The sequence below is a fragment of the Archocentrus centrarchus genome, chromosome 1, assembly GCF_007364275.1.
Source record: "Archocentrus centrarchus isolate MPI-CPG fArcCen1 chromosome 1, fArcCen1, whole genome shotgun sequence".
Taxonomy (NCBI): Eukaryota; Metazoa; Chordata; class Actinopteri; order Cichliformes; family Cichlidae; genus Archocentrus; species Archocentrus centrarchus.
Window position 1 is genome coordinate 8,703,020 of NC_044346.1, and position 13,839 is coordinate 8,716,858.

At 40.3% G+C, this 13,839-nt stretch overlaps 1 protein-coding gene across 1 annotated transcript in view; it reads right to left on the reverse strand.

The window, feature by feature from the left end:
• Positions 1-13,155, reverse strand: part of LOC115789410 (zinc finger protein GLIS2-like) — a 32,634-nt gene extending 19,479 nt beyond the window's left edge. The window contains exon 1 of the mRNA XM_030742814.1: positions 12,649-13,155. The gene's annotated coding sequence lies outside the window, so the exon portion shown is untranslated. The remainder of the gene's footprint in view (positions 1-12,648) is intronic.
• Between the last annotated feature and the right edge of the window lie 684 nt (positions 13,156-13,839).

The window sequence follows — 13,839 nt, forward strand, 5'->3', positions numbered from 1 at the left end:
GAAAACAGAAACTGTGGGAGTCAGACATGGGCTCCCACCCTTTCCTCCCCTCACACTTTTCCCATTATTTGTCTCAGTGTTACCCTCCCTCTCCCTCTGTCTCTCTCTCTCTTGCGTCCCGGCAGCACAAAGTGATGCAACTCTGCCGAGCAAGTCTGCAATAGCCACCAGTAGAGCCTGCAGTGTCTCTCAACACTGACACTGGCGTCTTCACCACTTATGAAGGGAGGGGTGGCGACTGACGAGGGGGGGCAGGGGGGTTGTAACCTCTGGAGTCAGTGACTGTCTTTTTTCACTTGAAACATACCGTAAATCTTAAATCTATGTACATCAATAAGATCATTTCTGAGTTTGGCTGACAATAGATGGACTGTTGACAGGGTTGAATTAGCCACTTACTTTCCCACCAAATTTGCTAAAAAGCTTAACAGCAAAGTTTTACGACAAGAAGTGCACATGATTAGAAAATTCAAGACAACTGAACTTTATTTAAGCTAAAATTGACTCACACAAACAATAGTGTGTGGAACTCAGCCCAGTGATGGACAAACAGGTGAACTGTGATACAAAATTAAACTTCCTAATTGCTTGCATTAAGGCCCCCATCACACAGGCCTAGAGACCAGTCAGAGTCCCCCTGGCAACCACATGTCTCCATGGAAAAATGTGTATTCCCTGACAGGTTGCCAAGTTGTTGCTGGAGGATGCTCAGTAAGTAAAATTGGTGCAAACCGAAAACCTCTTCATGATTGTTTGGTTAGCAAGCATTTGCAGACAAGTCATATCTTCCATGCAAACAACCACAGCAATCACAGGGAGGTTTTTGGTGTAGCACCATCTTTGCAACTTATTTGACCTCCGGCAACCACTTTGCCAAACAGTTGCCATTGACCAATCTCTGGGCCTGTGTAACTGCAGCCTGAGGTTTTCTATACACTAGAACTTTCCATTCAAGACCTTCACCAATCAGGAAGTCAATTTTGTGATTCAAGCAAACTTTTATTACTAATGCAAATTATATGAAATCTGTGACTCAGTTGTGATCTCAGCTGTCACACAAGTAATAACAGTTATGCATCCATGACAAGGCAGGCTAATGTTAAATATTTTTTATCTTTTTTTTTTATATTTTAAATTCCTATTTATAATGAAATGAAGTGTGTTTCAATAGTGACCTGCAGTGGAGCGCATCAGACAATCATTAAGATGTAGGCTCATTTAAAGGTGCAAATAATCTTTTTTATTTTAACCTCAGACTGCAACAAATAGAATAAGTTGTTAAAAAAAGAAGAAAAAAGTCACCTTTTTAAAGAAAGAAAGAAGAAAACTTGTATTTTGAAATTGAGACTGAAGCCTTCTGTGCTGACATATAGACTTTAATCTATCATATATACCAAATTCCTGGATTTTTAACACTGTGTGTGCCATGTTACAGTCAACTGTCCAACTGCATGCCCTTTCCCTTACTGTATCTTTGTTGGTAATGCCCTTTAAAAAAAAAAATCCCTGTCATAGGTAGTATATAAATGTATCAACCAAACTCTGCTTTATCATCCTTTTTGACTCTGAGGACTGTAATTAACAAAATAAACCTCACGTATTCAGTAAGACTTGAACTAGCGACAGCTATTATGGGATGAGAGGTGGGGTACAGAGACAGACAACCATTCACGTTCACATTTGCACCTATGGCCAATTTGGAATCACCAGTTAACCTAACCCCAGTAACTGCATGTCTTTGGACTGTGGGAGGAAACCCACGCAAACACGGAAAGAATGAAGATCAACAAAGCAGAATTCTTAATGCAGGCAGAGGAGTCGCCCCTGCTGACCATTAGAAAGTGTACAGACCCTGAAGTACAGTACAATCTTTTTTAAGCAGTATGATACCAATGTAGGCATTTTTATTTGGTCGTAAGTTAACGATTTGTGTGAATCAGATGACAGTCTAAAATGAAGCATGTTTCTTTTGTTCTTTTTGTTGTCTGTCCTTGATAGTTTTTGCTTTTTCATACTGAAATCCCAAACAGCCGGACTGCAATAAAGCTATGACCACATGCTGCATTCTCATAAAGAGGCAGAGCACCTTTTTTCTTGTGACTACAAATGGTCATATTTGCTTTGAAATAAACAGAGTGGAACAAGTTCAAGCACAATCCACAGCTTGTCAAACTGCATACAGAATGCTGAAAATCAAATTTGAGGACACTAGGCAGCGACGTGTGTTTATTGCCAATGTTGGAGGTCCTAGGAGGAAAATGGTGGAGGGTTCATTCTAAGAGAAACAGGACACATGGGGAAAAAATAGAATAATCTGATGGAAGCCTTATAAATGGAAAGATCAGTTAAGGAAGAGAGGGCTGTAATAAAGGATGAGCCCACCTTGTTGCAGTTTATCCCGTTGTGACTCAAAGATGAACATAACCATGTATAGTAAGCTTCATGCTGATAGAGGTTCAGAGCATGTGTGAACTAACTGTATACTTCTTGCTCGTTAGCTAAAGAGGGTGCTGTTTCCCGCAGAGAGGTTTGAAATTCTTCAGTTTTAAAAAATGTTCTTATTTTGGAAAACCTAAGTCTTTGCTTTTCAAGAAACACTCTAAAATCATTCCTACAAGGGAAAATATCATACTTATGATGCACTGAGATCAGTGTTTATATTTAATAAAATGGGTCAAATGAAAGTATGTAAAAGATGTCATTTATAGTGACCAATGACCTAACTTTAACCAAAATCAAACCAAAGCACTGTGGTGCTTTTTAGTATTTGCTCCCCCCGCCCACCCCCACCAACTGTCTTCTGCCAAATGGTTTGCTAAACCAACACTACTTTCTTTGCCCAACATTAAACAGCAGGCAGACAAAGTAAGCAGCTAACCTGTCAACATTTAATCAACCAATTAGCTTTGAAAGAGCCGTGACTCTGAGCAAAACACCCAAAGAGAACAAATATTGGATTTAAATGCATGAGTTAACCAGACACTTCATCACAAATTATACCTCAGCTCTGCTTACACCTCAAAGTAATGCTTATGTTGCTCAGTGTTTATAAAGTAAGTTCACGCTGGGCTGTGACGTCTGTTTTGTTGACTCCAAGTGTTAAAAAAAAAAAAAAAAACACTTTCTGTTGCTTTTTTTTAACATTCTCTTTGGTCCGTTTCATCAGTCATCACACGGTCAGTTTTTGTGCTCTGTGTCCCTTTATGAAAAGTTTGTCAGTGGCAGAACGTTAACGTGTTGACAAGAAGCTGACGCTTTTGTCCCTACATGGCTTAAATCGGAGTATAATATAGTCTTATTAAACCTGCTGTAGACAAAATGTAATCATATGAATTTTTTGCTTGTTTCTTCCTGTCTGATTCATAGTAATGCAACCCTCATTTCCCATAACATCTGAGATGTTGAAAAAAGAATTGTTAGAGACTTAATTCATTGTAATTAATTAGCTAGTAATTAGTACAACGGCAGTATCCAAAGTATGTCCTTTTTGGGAAAAAATGCTCATTTAGAGTTTTTTATGGCAGCAATACCTTTCAAAAAGACACCTGAAAGGACATCCCACAGTAGTTTAAGGTGGAGAATATGGTTTTGGACCACAGACAAAAAGGCATTCTTATTACGTTTCCCTGAAGGCCACCTAAAGGGTGGATGCATAGTTGCTGTGCTGGTGTAGCGTTTCCACAGATGAGTCTGCGCATGTGAACATGTGCGTGGATCCTCGTGCTCACTGTCTGCTGATGAATACTCACAGCCACATAAACAATAACACGGCTTTAAGTCAGTGGGCTCAGTAAGGTGATTGGATACGAGTCTTTCAGGAGTAAAGATAGAGGGGGTGGTTGAAGACTGTGTAGGGCAATTCTTTTCATCAATGTAAGAATAACTTCTCTTAATTTAAAGTAACAAAGAAACTGTGGATTACATCATCTTATTTGGGCCCTGTCCAAATTTTGGTAAAACAAAGCAATTTTCATGAGTTTTGCTCTTTCATCCACATGTAAACTGGTTTTTAGCTCACAAAAAATGGAGCTTTTGAAAAACTCCTTTCAGGTGAAGACTTTCAGAAAGTCAGTTTCGGCATTTTTGTAAATTATTATCCTTTTTTCATGTCAGACTGTGCACGGTGTTACGGTCTGAAGGCTTCAGGTTGCCCAGCATTTCTATACAGTTGAAGTCATGTTGCCTCTTGTTGCTTTGGAATTCTCTTGAAATCATTTTTTGCTTTTTTTTCCATGTTATTTTTTTCAAAATGAAAGCATAAAATACCTGTTTTAAAAAAATGCCTGTGTACATGTGGGCATAGCCTTAAAGGGTCCTGTGGTCTGGCCAATCAAAAGGTGAAATAACTTTAAGAAACCACGGATGCTGCATCCTCGGGGCTAAAGAGGGCTCATCCAGCTTGTTTTCAGCATACAGTTCAAAAGCTAGCCTACATGGTGGTATGGTGTGCTGTGAAGGCACCATTAATGTTGAACGATATACAGCTTTAGGAGAAACATCCATCCAGACATCTTATTCTTCAAAAAAGGCTCGTTTTCTCTTTTTTTTTAGCAATATAATACCAAAACATATTCTGGGTGTTGAACTGGCCTCCCTGTAGTCCAGATCTGTCACCCCTTGGAATTTTTTAGTACGTCAAGCATGAATGGGAGAACATTTGGCCTTTTAAACTACAGCAATTGCTCCCATCAGTTCCCAGACTGTGCGTTGTTAAAAGAAGACGAGACGCAACACAGTGGGAAACGTGCAGCTTTCCTAACGTTCTCAAACTTGTTGCAGGCATCAAATTCAAAAGGAGCAAATTTCTGAAGAGCAATAAAACTTTTCAGTTTCAACATTTAATATGTTGTTTTTGTACTAGTTGGAATGGAAAAATGCATTTTAAATGATTTGCTTTTAATTTTTCGTTCCTGTTATATTTTACTCTCTTCCCTTACATCTGTCTCTTCACCTCCTTCAGAACCCCCACCCATAATGCCTTGCAACACCACCACTACCATCATCCCACTGTTTGGCAGCAGGACAAGATCAACAGAGAAACCTCTTTGCTTCTCCTCTCTGCTTTGCCTCCCTGTAATTCCTTGCCGTCAACAGAGCAACAGACCCCCACCCACCCTGCCCTCCTTCCTGACTGTTTCATCCACTGCTGCCCTCAAAAGAGAAAGACTACGGATGGAGAAGGGGATGAGAAAAGAGAAGTCCAGGGATGTTGAAAAAGAATGAGTGCAGACATCTAGAGCTGTGCTGAAAATATTGAAAAGAGGGAGGATGAAAAAGGGAAGGAACATCAGGAAATGAGAGACAGTGAGAGGAAAGGGGGGGGGGTTGGCGGAGAAAGATAGAAAGAAAAGGGAGAAAAGTGTTTTTAACCTTGTCAGGCGAGACAGAGGAGACTGAGCGCAGTCTGCATCCCAGAAATCAATCTTTTTTTTTCTGCTGCTTTTTTCCCTTCCCTCAGTTTTGTTTTTTCTTTGTCTTTTTTCCTCTTTCTTTCTCAGCCTCCCTCTTTCATTCCCTCAGCTCTGTCATCCAGACGTAAAACACACAAACACATGTGCCTCACATTCCTACGTGCAGAGCAGATTCACCCAATTTGTTTCCACTGAGTGTGTTTGTGTGTGTGCATTTCTGCATGCATGCTTTTGCGTGCGTGTGCTTGTGTGTGCGCCAAGCCAGTAAATAATAACCAATCCCAGCTGTACTGTAGGCAGTTCCTCTTATTCTAGCTGGGGAAACAAAGAGGGAGGGAAAGGAAAAAGGCTCCATCAAATAGCAGAGTAATGAGCTGGAAAAAAGTCAGCTGAGAGTTGAGCAGGAAGAATTAATTATGTTTTAATGCTAGCAGACATTATGAGTCCTGTAGGAATGCCAATCAGTATAGGAGTTGGGCCACATGCCATATGAGAAAAACGTCCATTTGTGCACATTTCAACATGGAGTCAAAGTTAAACTACCCCTAAAGTTTTCCAGCGTTCTCGTTTCAGAGAGAAGAAGCAGCTATACGTAAATCACTGCTGTAGATTCCTTCCAAATTCCTTAAAACAATCCATCACTAAGTTGGCTTTCTCACACTGTGGAAAACAACCAGCCAAATTATTTCATCCAGATTTCTTTCTGGATTTGTGTAAAATAGCAGACTATGAACTGAACTAAATCTGAAACTGAAACAGGTTAGATGTTTTGTGACCTTAAATATTAAATAAAGCAGAGAAATGTAAGATTGGGAGAAAGCAACTGAATGAAGTAGATAGGATAGCCTACATGAAGAAAGGCAAGGAAAATAAGCAAGAATGTGAGTGTAAGAATTGAAGGTTAAAACTGACTTTAAAATTTCGTTTACAGTAATAGATTATTCTTTTTTTTTTTAATAAAAATAGAGGTTGTTGCTGTTGTTAAGACTCAAACCTTTAATGAAAACAGAAGTGTTTTAACCACTATAATTTCAAGGCTTTTCAGTGCTCTGCAGATTCCTTCATAAAGGAAATTTAAGACGCATGCCCAATACTACTCCCTCCATCCATCTATGCATTTTCTACTCCTGCCCCTGAGATGTCGTCACAGGGGCAGGAGTGTTAGCAGCATTGTCCAGACCTCCGTAGCCTTGGCTATTGCCTCTAGTTCTTCCAGGGGGATATGTTCCTGAGCCTGCCAATAATAATCTCCTCAGCATGTCCTGTGTGCCCAGGAGACATTAGCTCACCTGGCTCCTTTCAGTGTGGAGGACCCTTTCATTAAGTCCAGACAGCCTTCTGCCACTTGTAACCGGGATCTTGTTCTTTCTGTTACTGCCCACAGGAGTAACACCACTGTTTCTTACTTTTCTGTAAATCTAAGGCAGGGGGGTCAAACATAAGGCCCAGGGGCCAGAATCAGCCCAGCAAAGACTCCAGTCTGCCCACTGGACATCTTTGGAAAATGTGAAAGAGGGCATAAATTTTAGACTTTTAATTGTGTTTTCTTAAATTTTACTTAATTTTATTTTACTGATACAGTCCTCCCCCACAGTCATTCATACTGCACTCATGGCCAGATTATCCAATGGGCAAACTGGGCAAATGCCCAGGGGCCTATGCACAATCGAAGAAGCAGCAGTCTCTTAGCAGTTGCTCCAGCAGTTGAGGCTGATGTTGTCCCCTGTATGAAAACTTTCCTAGGGACCAGCAAGGTTCACCATGCAGCTGCAAGATCTTGCGATTAGTATTCTTTTTTTTTTCTATCTACTATAGAAATGTTTTTATGTATCCACAGTAAAATAAAATAAATAAAAGCGAAAAAGCAAAAAGCGAGACACACCCAGGACAGGTCATCAGTTTATCCCAGAAATAAGGGCACCATTGAGCAAAACTTTCTCTGGGTTCTGAACAGTGGGCCAGAAAAAACAAGCAATTTAAAAATGTTACTTTGATTTGAAGGGCATTTTTCACTCTCTTGTTTTGCATGGAGACAAATCTATCAGATTAGTGCACAATTATGAAGTGTTTCCAATGGAAATATTTGTATTCAATGCCAACAGATAATGGAACAACACCGTGTAGAAAAAAAAAGAAATGGGTTTTCCAGTCATTTATTTAAGGCAAATAAATGCAAGTTCAGTATTTTCCATCTATGGAAAAAGTAGAGTTGGCTTCAGGACTGACTATTTCTCACATTTGGGCATTTTGCAAGACTGGCTCACTGACGTTTTGGGCCACTATTTCCATAAGTTGCAAGATGTCTGAGGGGTTTCATGTATGTGTTCCTCATTTTAAATAGATTCAGATTTCTCCCCTTTTATTGACTAGGTCATCCTCTAGTCCTCCATCTCTTCCTTGATTTTTGGTGGATTTGCTAGTGTGTTTGGGGTGATGATCCATTTAAAATATCATTTTCAGTTCAGCTTTAGCTTTGCCAGTCCCAGATTTAACAGTAACATTTTTACAATAAGACTAATCATATGAGGGTTTTCTGCACCAAAAATGCATGTTCTAACTGTAGTCAATTTTTCTTTTGTTCCAAAAGTCTTAGCCTTTGTCCCAATTGAATAGGTGAAACACTGTTTTGCTCTAATTTTCTTTTTGAAAAGCAAATGCTTTTCTTTTTTCCTGGCATGCCACCCAAGCAGTTCAAATGTGTGCAATCTCTGATTGTAGGTGAATGAATTGTGACACCGAGAGGTGACTTCACATCCTGGAGTTAAATTTCGGGCTTTTTGGTCTGAGTCTTTTGAAATTGATGCCACTTGATTTTCCTTTCAGAGGAATGACTTATTTAAAAAGTTTGGGGGTCTTTTTAAATCCCATGCCAGACTCATTATCTTTTAAAACACAAGGGTTTTTCTGAAGGCCTTGGCCTTGCCTCACAGTTTAATTACAAAGATCCTGGATCTCAGATGGATTTCATCCATCACACAATAACAAGACCCTAGACATGAGTGTGTAACCTGGAGCCCCTGATTCTACCTTTATGGATTTGAAGGTGTAATAAATGTAGTGGTATTCCTAATAGTTCCACAGTTTACGCATTGAAAATTACTACCAAATCTTAATGGGTTATTTGTTTGAATATGTCACTTTTAATAAGGGGAACTGTTTTACAGAGTGTCAAATCTTTGCTTGACCACATAAGCCATGTAGGCCTACTTACTTTTTAATGTGACTCTTTATGTGGCAGACTTGAAGGACTGATACCAACACACACAAAAAAGAAACAAACAAACAATCTTTCCATTGTTGTCCACATCTAAGGCCACTTGAACACAGAACAAATTTCTGATCCTACGCCCATCTGCCATGGCACTTGATCCCCCTGTACCATCATAATTCCCAACCTTGAGAAGACAAGGCTGTTTTCCTCTTTTTCTACCTCACGGCTCACTCACTCTCCCTGCCAGACCTTTTTCACTGAGGCCAGCATTTCGTTTTTTCCTCTTTCCTCAAACACAGACCCAAAAGAAAGAAAGAGAGTGCAGCAGGAATAAGGACGGAGGGGGGAGGAGAATATGAGCGAGCGAGAGACGGGGGGGGGTGAGTCGGGGTTTTCGGAATTTGGTCTATGTTTGGATTGGAAGCGAAGGCCCCAGTGCTGGGCTCTCAGGAGGATAATGGAAAAGAGAAAGAGAAGAAAGGGAGGTTTATGGATGTGTGTGTACCCTCACAGGTGGTCGGCACATACTGATGGGGGGGGGGGGCTTTTGTGTGTCAAAACGTGTGTGTTCATGTGTGCTTGCTGAATTGTGTCAGCGTGTTGGCAAAGGTAAGGCCGTGTGTGTGTGAAGCATGTGTGGGCATTGGTCTGTATATTTGCAGATGTTGGCACAAACGCATGTGAGCTTTAGCTTGTAAGAATCAGAGAAGAGAGATGTAGTGAGGAGGTGAATAAGACATTCCTTAGATGCAGAGGAGGAGGGAAGGGGGATGCAGGGAGCCAGTGGTTAGTTAGTGGTTTGAAACTAAGAGGAGAAAAATGAATGTCTGGTCCAGGGCTAGGCCCGAAAATGTTACCACAAACCAGCCAACAAGCCAACTGGGAGAGGAGAGGAGAGGAGAGGAGAGGAGAGGAGAGGAGAGGAGAGGAGAGGAGAGGAGAGGAGAGGAGAGGAGAGGAGAGGAGAGGAGAGGAGAGGAGAGGAGAGGAGAGGAGAGGAGAGGAGAAAAAAGTTATGAAGAGAACCAGTGAGGCCTCCTCTTCCTCCTTTTCCCATATGAGGCCGGCTAACTCCTGCCTGTGCCGCAGGGGAGAAAGAAGGGGAGTGGTGCTTTTATAGCTGGACTGAACTGACTGAACCCATCATGTACAAACAGCAGGGAAAGTATGGAGACAACAGAGGGCTGAGGCCAGCAGCCACACAGGGGGCTTCAGATGGAGGTTTCAGGTTGAGGGCCACAGGAGGGCTGGAGGTCCAAAGAAGAGAGTGATGGAGGCTTAAGAGGAGAGTTTCCCTCAACTCCCTTTCCAGCGATCCAGCAACAATTTGATTGTTCTTTCTTTTATTCATTAATTTGCCTTTATGTTTCTTTCTTTCTGCTCTGATTGGTCCTTCCTTTTTTCCTTTGGCTACTTCGCTGTTTCTTTTCTGTCTCCTTTCCTCCCTCCTCATCTTAATTCCTCTTTTTATTCCTGCCTCATATAATTTCTTTTCTTTTTTTTTCTGCTCCATTTTCTGGCTTTCTGGCTTTTTTTTCTTCATTTTGTAACCTTTCTTTCTTTTTTCTATTATCCCTTCTTTCTGGCACTGTTTGCTTCCTTTCCCGAACTTTTTTTCTTGGCTTGCTTCACATATTAAATCATTCATTCAGACAGTATCTTTTTTTTTTGTTACAATTGCTTTCTTCCTTCATTCCTTTTGTCTTTTTCTGACTGCACTTACTTTCTTATTTATTATTCCTTTTGGTTTTTCCTTTCTCATTCTTTTTACTTCACTTTCTATCATCTTTGCTTCCTGTGTTTTCTCTGCCATCCCTTCATTCTTACAATAATTGCCTCCTTTCTTTGTTTCTTCACTTACTCCATATTAGATTATTTATTTTTCCACATTTATTTTTCCTCTTTCTTGATCACTCCTTTCATTTTTGCCATCCTTCCTTCCCTGCAGTCCTGTTAGCACTGACATTTTTGCTTTCCTTCATTTTTTGTCCATACATTTCAGTCATTTTGTGTATTTTATTACAATTGATCGGTGTTGTGAACTATCCTTCATTCCCTTTTCTTCTTCTTTACAGTTTTTTATTAACTTTCTTTACGCTTTCTTTCATTTTGTTTTTGCCTTTCCTCCCTTTGACTCCTCCACCCGTGTCTTTTTTTAATCTCTACTCTTATCACCCTTTCTATTTGTTTCTTTCTTTGGTCCTTTTTTTTTCCTTTTAACACATTACTTATTACTTATACACACAATCATACAGGTTTCCATATGTATGAGCAGTGTTCCCACCCTGTAGCAGACCGTGTGGGTGGAAAGGGGCTGTAAGACAGATGCACTCAACAACAACAGGAAAGGAGTTTGCTTGGCTCAAAGCCTTCCATGTGCGTCTGCCCAACCTTTGGAGAGCAGCATGATGCAACAAGACTGCAACACGCACAGCACTGCATCACATGAAAACCGCAAATCCTCAAAAATCCTCGTCTCCCTGACCACTGTGTAGCATCACTAAGGGATTTTAGTGGGGCTCATGTGGGCGCTCTCAAAATCCACCCTGCCTTTGAGACGTTTCTGATACAAACTCATACAACCCAGTAGGAAGGATGAGGAGTCATGACTGGTGTCAGAGGGGTGGAAGTCCTGTGGGATTTGTGTCCACCCTGCCACACTTGAGGGTTTGTAGGCTCGGTGTATATGGGAGTACTGCCATATGTCAGCCTGACGGTTTTAAGCATAAACATTTCGGTCTTACGGAAGCACAAGTTGGTAGCTTGTGGACAGAAATGATCTTGTGATATACAGTTGTACACAAATACAATTGTGGATCACTGCAAACATGACAATAACACCACTGTTACAATGCATGAAGCTGGAAATATGTCCCTTCTCAGTGCAACTTGTCACTGTATGGGCTTTGTGCAAATTCCTCCGGAGTGAAAATGCTACATTAGTGTAAATAAAAGAATAAAGATTAAAGATATATTGGCCTTTGAAGCAAACATCTAATATTTTGTACACCTATCCATTCACCCAACCCCCTCCATTCGACTTTCCATGTAAGGCATTGGTACTCTTCAAACTAGGGGAGAACTGATTGTAAAATTCTGAGCTTATACCCATGTTCGAGTTTGAGCTGGTTATATTTGTCTACATTTCTCATTTCTCATTTGTTGCATGATGAATGTAACTCACAGCCATAGTCTTTGTGTGCCTTGGTGGCAACATTATAACTCTGCAATGTGATCAGATCAGCACACGAACCCGTTAGCTCAGTAGGACGAGAAATGGCTCCAGAGACAGGTCAGGAGATTAAATTGCCCTTGCAGTGTATATATTTTCTTGGTGTTTTCTCTCAATCCAGACTGTTTTGTTTGCTTAATAAAACAATTATTGAATGCAAACTTTTTTCTTGCTAGATAGCCCAACAAGGGCATCCAGCCAACTGTTATAAGTTATATCTCTAATGTCAGCACAATTTTCCTTTGGGAACTATTTTTCAACTAGACATCAGTGGAAAAATGGATAGCAGGTGGTTTTTAACTGGTGGTAGTTCTTTTAAAGCTTGTTGAACTCTTACAAACATCATTCACCTCCCCAGTTTGTTACTAATCATTTCATTTGTGTGCTGTCATGTAAACGGAGTGGATAATGCTGTTATTTTCCTAGCTAGGGCTACTGTCATTCAGATAAGTGTTTCATTTGCTTAAAATTTACTCTAAATCAATATTTTATTAAGTCCAAGTTTTGGTGACTGATTATTTTTTTTCACCAAGCAAAAGTACATTTCAGGAGAAAATTAGAGGTTCCAAGCTTGATCCCTGAGGAGCTCCTGAGATCAGCAAGAGTGGGTAAGTGTGTCCAAACTTTTGACTGAGTTGTGTCCACACACACACACACACATATATATTGATATCTCTAATTTTGGTTAAAAATTACATAATTTGACTATAAAATGATGTACTGGTTTAACCAAAATTAGGGAAATATCACGGAACTGTTAGATTTATAGCTACATAAATAAAGATGAGGTTTACCTTGTAACAGCCTGTAGAGTAAGGCAGATCTGCTCCTTGTAGTTTGCCTGAAGATGCTTTAGGTTCTTCAGTGTTTGCACTGTGAGTTCAGAATTCACCAAAATCAAGCGAGTGTGTCCGACGTTTCCTGCATCATCTTCATCTGAGTTATCAGTTTTTACTAGCTGCTTACAAAATAAAAGAAATCTCTATTTTTAAAAAACAAATCCTCCCCTCAGGGGATCGTTCGGAAGATAAAATGTCTATTGGTAGTGGTCAGTTTTCACATATGCAATGGAAAACCTTGTCCTGGGTATATTTTTTAACAAAATGACTATTATGTAAAATAAAAATGAACAGTGAAGAGAAAGAAAACTATGTGTCATTCAGATGTAAGAATGCAGGATACTCTGCGGCGTGAATGTCAAATCTAGCGTTTAAAAAAAAGAGGCTCTCCAGGAGGCGCATCGCTCAGTTGCGACGCTGGTCAACTGAGCTTCCAGCGGCGGAGAGGAGGGAAGAAGCTGTCTGGGTGGGAGTGAGAGAGAAGGGGGGCGTGGGGAGACACTGAGACAGACTGAGCGAGAATACTGACACACTCACGGAGAGAGAGAGAGTCTGACATCAGAGCCTGCGTCTCTCCTCCAGCTGTTCAATATGTGGAAAAACATTTTCACTGCAGCACTTCTTCATTTTTATTTTGTCGTAAATTGCAGATCAAAATTGTAGCTGCGTATCAGCCATCCATTTTCCTAACTGCTTGCACCTATGAGGCTTTAAAAGTTTAAGCGCTTCAATCATTTTGCTGGCTCTGTTTTAAAGCCGCAACTTTTTTTTTTTTTTTTTCTTTGTATTACTATTTGCTTGCGTCTTTCTTTCTTGGCCACAGCCACTCAAAAAATAGAAATAGGCATAGAAAAATGTTGGTGTGAATGGGTCAACGAGGCTTGTCAGTCAGGGGATAACAGTATAATCACTGGGTTCTTTTTCTGAGAACAACCATGTACAACAAACTTCAGCATAATGCAGCCAGCACAAAATGCACACTGTATCTCTCAGGATTGGCCAGACATTTCTATCTCTAGAGTCCCCGCACGAAGGACATCGATTTCAAATGATTGTATTTAGGTCATATTGCCAAGTTCTATCAATTTGCTGTATATTATTGCGCTAACAAAAGAGACAATAAGACAATAAACCTCAAATTAACAC